This window comes from Callionymus lyra, chromosome 2 (genome assembly GCF_982586985.1).
Source record: "Callionymus lyra chromosome 2, fCalLyr1.hap1.1, whole genome shotgun sequence".
NCBI classification, from domain to species: Eukaryota; Metazoa; Chordata; class Actinopteri; order Syngnathiformes; family Callionymidae; genus Callionymus; species Callionymus lyra.
The window spans coordinates 8,854,618-8,862,117 of NC_141819.1; the positions used below are offsets into that span (position 1 = coordinate 8,854,618).

Genomic DNA, 7,500 nt, shown 5'->3' on the forward strand with positions numbered 1-7,500 from the left:
TAACAACTGCAGTTATGAACATTTAGGTTGTGATTAGAAAAAAAAGACTCTTTTATTTTGGGGAAAATGAAGTCACTCAATAGTACTACTTGGTCATCAATACTGAATAATATTTCTGGTAACTTTTAACTTCGTAGAATCGTGAAGTAATGCATCAAAATAATAATAATTTGATGAGATACGAGATAAAAAATAAATAATTTATGTCACCTCTGGGGCTCCGTAGAAACCAAATCAAATAAGGACATAATCTCTCAGGTAGTATTCGCAGTAGTATAGAAGCAATTTGAGATTAGTAGTATAAAGCAAGCAACTAGTAGCAGCTAATAGGATAAATGACCCTTTAAATGCATTAGAACGTGAATCATTCAATTCACTTCTGCCTAATGCATTAATCTAGTGAGAACTATACTGTATTCATTATGATTTCAAAGTATTATGTATTTTTAAAATCCCTCTCAGTTAAACCATCTTAACAAGGAGACTAAATAAACTAGTTTCTCTTGTGCAAGACGTATATGTATCACTTTGAATCTCCTGAAAGACTCAGATATTTAAAAAACACTTCTAAGTATTTTTTAAATTGCTCAGAAATTGAAGAAATCGTTGACGTGTTTTGATTTCAAGCCAAATCTAGAAGCGCTACGAGAGCTCGGATCAGATTTGGTCCAAATGTCGGGCCCTTACTCTGGCTCATCCTCATTTTCCTCTTCCTGGATGTTTGGTAATCTATTACAAAAATACAAACAAATTCACAGGCAAAGGATGAAAGAAAAGACATTTGATATCGAAAGGCAACCAGGAAAAGATCAACATATTTTTTTAGGATATTCTGAAAGTTTCCTTCTTAAACTTTTAGGGGATATTTTCGCTAGTGATGTGTTGATGAAGCTTCATGAAACAGTGTCATATTCTTCAGAGGACAGTAGGGGGCGCCCTCAGCTTAAAAATGACGTGAGGTTTCAATATAATAACTTTTCAAAGTAATAGATTATAGAGCAAAGAGTGACATCTAGTGGACTCAGGAAATAATGACAGTGTTTCATGAAGCTTCATCAACACATCACTATTTTTCAGTACATTTTCTTGTTACTGTGGATTTAGAGTTTAGTTAGTTTGTTATTTTTACAGAAGGTTGAGTCAACTACGGTATTTTGACTGACTGGGGCTGAAGATTGAATGTTTGTGGTATTAGCAATGTAGCCTAGCATTACTGATACAGTTTTTTTTATATATCCTAGTGGTTAAAAAAACATTTAGGATTAGACACAAGATATTTTCCCCTAATTTGACATTTCTACTTCTCGCTAAAGGATTGGAGAAGAAAAACATTTCTAGAACTCTCTTAGATGCTAAGCTATGTTAATTACAATGTTTTGATCATTTAATCATTTTATTATCAGTTATTTGGTTCTAAAAATTATAGTTCATTAAAAAAAGTGACAACATGAACGACTTTAAACGTGTTACAGGGTGTTAGCATACACACAGCTAACTAATAATAATTAGCATTCATATAGCTAGCATTAACTGGTGGTATTCTGAGCAAGGAACCTATTTTTTATATTCACTTTCTATGTTTCAGTCAAAATTAAACATATTTTCTATCTGATTATCCTGAGACACTGATCCTTATAAAGACTATTATTTCGTCTGAGAAATTAAAGTGAGTGGATATGATGACCAGTAAATGATCAATATTATATTATATTAACATAATTCCTGTTAGAAAATGTGGTCTGTCATTTTAGGAAAGAATTCATTCTATTTTCTTTACTGTAAACGTTTGTCCTAGAATCCATCTGCTGCGAATATTACTGCTCAACAAGTTGACGATTCAACTATTTAGCACGTTTTCTGAAGAGTTAGTTTGAGAAGAATAAAACCAGACTTACTGCTCATTGGACTCTTGAAGTGTTTCTACACCGATGTTGGTCGAATGCTGCGTCTCTAGTTGACGAATGGCTTCCTCTGCCTCCCGTCGAGCTGTTTCCTCCGCCACACGAGCCGCCTCCAGACTCTCCTGCTGCAGCCTGATGGAGACCTTTTTATTAGTGTTTGTTAACCCTTGACCCAGAGACAACACAAGGGATACCACAAACACATTTGATTTCAGGCCTTCGGGGTTACGTTAACCCAGAGATAACACAAGGGATACCACAAACACATTTAAATACAGGCCTTTGGGGTCACGTTAACCCAGAGATAACACAAGGGATACCACAGACACATTTAATTTCAGGCCTTCGTGGTTACGTTAACCCAGAGATAACACAAGGGATACCCAAATCACATTTGTTTTCAGGCCTTTGGGGTCACCTTGACCCAGAGTCAACACAAGGGATACCACAAATACATTTGATTTCAGGCCTTCGGGGTAACCTTGACCCAGAGATAACACAAGGGATAACACAAACACATTTGTTTTCGGGCCTTTGGGTCATGCTGACCCAGATACAACATAAGGGATACCACAAACACATTTGTTTTCCGAGTCACCTTGACCCTGAGATAACACAAGGGATCCTACAAACACATTTGTTTTCAGGCCTTCGAGTCACCTTGACCCAGAGATAACACAAGGGATGCCACAAACACATTTGTTTTCAGGCCTTTAGGTCACGTTGACCCAGATACAACAGAAGAGATAACACAAACACATTTGTTTTCGGGCCTTTTGGTCCTGCTGACAAAAATACAACACAAGGGATACCATAAACACAGGTGTTTTCGGGCCTTCGAGTCACCTGGACCAAGTGATAAAACAAGGGATAACAGAAACACATTTGATTTCAGGCCTTCAGGTCACCTAAACCCAGAGATGAAGTAAGTATAGATAGGTTTTTAATGCACCATAGGATGTTGATTGTTCTTGTTACATTTGCTTCAACATTATTATTATTTTAATATTTATTTTATTTTATATTTATATTTTCTAAACACATACAGACGTGATGTAAATATATAATAAAAACATAATATTGTGGCACTTGACGCAGTTTAAATACTGCCAACCTTCACAATACACAAGGAAATAACGTGACACGGTCAGTAAATACAAGGTATTACTCAGAATGCTCGGGTCTGTTACTCACTGTTCTTCCATGATGTCAAGAACTGCTTGACTCGCTTCTGTTTGCACCTGTTCCATGATGCAAGTCCAGCGTTCAGTCCCGGGGTCTGCATCCCTCGTCTTTAAAAACAAAACATCACGCAAAAGAACAAGTTCAATGAAGAGATATTTTGTTAAATTGTGTTGACATTTTTAATTTTTTTATCTAAGCGACTCAATTTAAAAGGAATTCATTAGTAAAAGAACATGAAGCTACTGCACTAAATGAATATCAATCAATAAAAAGCAGTGATGTGTCGACGAAGCTTCATGAAACAGTGTCATATCCTTCAGAGGACAGTAGGGGGCGCCCTCACCTTAAAAATTATGTGAGGCTTCAATAGCTTCATCGATGACTAGTAAAAAGTACCTCTTCTTCTCCTTCTTCTTCTTCTTCTTTATTCTTGATAACTTCTTCTTCAACATCCTCCAGAACAAGGTCAGTCTTGTCCTGTCCATCTGTAGACAAAACCACATTGTTAGCTAAACAAGACCTTCATATAGCGCCATCTAGTTGTAAGTTTAATTTAAATATATGTAGTGAAAGAAAATAAAGAAAGTTCGATTTCCTTTATCGTTCGCTTCAATCATCATCATCATCATCATCAACATCATCATCATAATTATTATTAATTTTATTGTTATTTATATTATTATTATCATCATCATCATCATTATTATTACAGTTATTATTATTATTATTATTATTATTATTATTAACATTGACATTAATTGTATTTTTATTATCATCATCATCATTACTGTTATCATTATTAGATTATTATTGTTATTATAATTATTATGTTTGTTATTATTATTATTGACATTAATTGTATTATTATCATAATCATCATAATCATCATCATCATCACCATCGTCATCATTATCATTATTATTATTATTATTATTATTATTATTATTATTATTATTATTATTGTTATTATCATCATCATCGTCATCATCATCATCATCGTCATCATTATTATTATTATTATTATTATTATTATTATTATAAGCATAATCATTATCACCATCAAAATTATTATTATTATTATTATTAGCATCATCATTATCACCATCATCATTATTATTATTATTATTAGCATTATCATCATTATTATTATTATTATTATTATTATTATTATTATTATTATTATAATAAGCATCATCATTATCACCATCATCATTATTATTATTATTAGCATTAGCATTATTATTATTATTATTATTATTATTATTATTATTATTATTATTATTATTATTATTATTATTATTATTATTATTAGCATCATCATTATTATTATTTTTATTAGCATTATCATCATTATTATTATTATTATTATTATTATTATAATAAGCATCATCATTATCACCATCATCATTATTATTATTTTTATTAGCATTATCATCATTATTATTATTATTATTATTATTATTATTATTATTATTAGCATCATCATTATCACCATCATCATCATTATTATTATTATTATTATTATAATAAGCATCATCATTATCACCATCATCATTATTATTATTATTATTAACATTAGCATTATTATTATCATCATCATTATCATCATCATCATCATCAGAATCATGCATTATTACGCATCATAATTAATGCATTATTTAAACTATGTTTCATAAAAAACTGCTTAGAATTTTACTGTAAAAGGCAAATTTCTCTTTGCAACTAAATATTCTACATAACCATATGTGTTCATATTAAAATATTTAATGTTTAAAGATTGATTCATTCTAGAAACACCACACAACAGAACATTAACCAACAATAAAAAAAAAACAATATTCATTTTAAAACCCACTTTATTCTGAATATTAAAAAGCAATAAAATGAACTCGGCAGCAGCACTTTATAGAAAAGCTTAATTAATGAACATTTCAAGACTTGAAAGAAGGCAAACGTGTTCTACAGAAGCGTCTTTGAAAGGTTCCAGAGAAGTGAGTGGGATCAGACTGTTTTGAAGGTTTGAATCCCGTGGAGTGTCAGTGTGAGAGACTCTGTCCTGATCCTCTCCCTAGTTTCAGGGGCTCTGGCAGCTTCTAACCCCCTGGAACACAAGGAGAAGATCAGCCCAGTTAGAGTCTGTCTCGCCACTGACACTCCTGTCAATCAAGATTTTACTGACACTCCCGTCAATCAAGATTTTACTGACACTCCTGTCAATCAAGATTTTACTGACACTCCCGTCAATCAAGATTTTACTGACACTCCCGTCAATCAAGATTTTACTGACACTCCTGTCAATCAAGATATACCTGACACTCCTGTCAATCAAGATTTTACTGACACTCCTGTCAATCTAGATTTTACTGACACTCCTGTCAATCAAGATTTTACTGACACTCCTGTCAATCAAGATTTTACTGACGCTCCTGTCAATCTAGATTTTACTGACACTCCTGTCAATCAAGATTTTACTGACATTCCTGTCAATCAAGATTTTACTGACACTCCTGTCAATCAAGATTTTACTGACACTCCTGTCAATCAAGATTTTACTGACACTCCTGTCAATCAAGATTTTACCCACATGTCAAAAATATAACTAAGAAACCTGTGCTAATCTTTCAAATCATAGTTGATTCTATATAATTAATACTTCAATTATTGTTGTTTTTTATGTGTATGTTCATGTTGTACTCACTGTTTATTTCTTCATCAGCGAGTGAATCCTTCACGTGCGCAGCAAACAGAGTTCATGTGGTTATGATGTTTGACGAAAAGATGTCACCGTCACTCACCTGCCTGTGAACGGGTTGAGGCAACATTCGACTCATTCCATTGACGATCCATCCCATCATTCTGTACGGACCACAGAAGCATGACGTTAGCATGTAACACCAAACTGTTGACATGTTTAAACATGTTTAAATATGTTCAAGTAATACTGAAGATGTGACTGTATGTATGTGGCCCTCTTGAGGTCAAGAACCGATCCAAGTAGAAGAACATTCAAAGATTTTGGCATCTAAAAACTTTATTTTGTATTAAATCAACATTTAACTTTCACGACTACTTTGAGACTTATTTTCTTTCTCCTTTTTGTGAATATTTTATTAGTGATGTGTCGATGAAGCTTCATGAAACAGTGTCATATTTTCCAGAGGACAGTAGGGGATCACAACGTAAATGTTCATAGCCGCAGTTGTTTAGTTTAGCCACTAGATGACGTAACTAGCAGTTAACAGGCCTTGGTTACAGGTAGTGATGTGTCGATGAAGCTTCATGAAACAGTGTCATATTCTTCAGAGGACAGTAGAGGGCGCCCTCAGCTTAAAAAAATGATGTCAGGTTTCAATAGACTAGATTTTCAAAGCAGTAGATTATAGAGCAAAGAGTGACATCTAGTGGACTCAGGAGATAATAACACTGTTTCATGAAGCTTCATCGACACATCACTAATATATTTCTTCCGCTCTAAATACCTTGAGTAAATATTCAGATCATATTTAGCAAAACAAGTACGTTTTTTAATGAATAATATATAAAGATTGTATCGTCGTAATAGGGTTTAATTTTTTTTTCACTTATTTTACTTTTGACTGTTTTTGGCTTTTGGTAGTGATGTGTCGATGAAGCTTCAAGAAACAGTGTCATATTCTTCAGAGGTCAGTAGGGGGCGCCCTCAGCTTAAAAATCATGTGAGGTTTCAATAGAATCGATTTTCAAAACAATAGATTATAGAGCAAAGAGTGACATCTAGTGGACTCAGGTAATAATGACACTGCTTCATGAAGCTTCATCGACACTTCATCACTAACGACGTCTGTTCACTTTCTTTCCACCTCTCATTTTGTTAAGTTTACTGTTTTCTGCCAGTTATTTATTTAATTTAAAACTTTTAGTTTTGAATTGGTCGTTGTTATGCTTTAAAATGTTGTTATGTGTTTATTACAGTTTTATTCCATGTTACTGTTTTTTTTAAATGTACTTACTTTTGTGTGTTTAATATGACCGGCTCATCCTGAATAACTTTATTTTATTTGTTTTTGTTTATTTCATCAATTTTTCTTACCCAGATTCACCTTCATCCCTTTATCACAAAATGGTTACTTTCCCTAGTAACTAGTTACTTTGAAAGTAAGCAGTAATTTAAGGCAACTCAGTTACTTTTAAAAGAAGTAACTAGTAATGTAACTAAGTTACATGCGACGACACACAAACTGAAGACACGTCACGTTGCGTTCGAGGACCCAACAGGTCGTGGTTCACTTACCTGGGCTGCTGCGCCGCGTCCTTGGACGACCTGCGACAACGAAAACACCTGATCAGGCTCAACATGATTTAAACCGACTGTTCTTGAACGTCTCGTGACTTACTTGTCGTCCTCGACCACCGGAGCTGGAACTTGTGAGGAGAA

General features: G+C 33.4%; 1 pseudogene; it reads right to left on the reverse strand.

Moving 5' to 3' along the window:
* The window catches only part of LOC148085249 (cyclic nucleotide-gated channel beta-3-like), a 33,287-nt pseudogene that overhangs the window by 19,888 nt on the left and 5,899 nt on the right, over window positions 1-7,500 (reverse strand).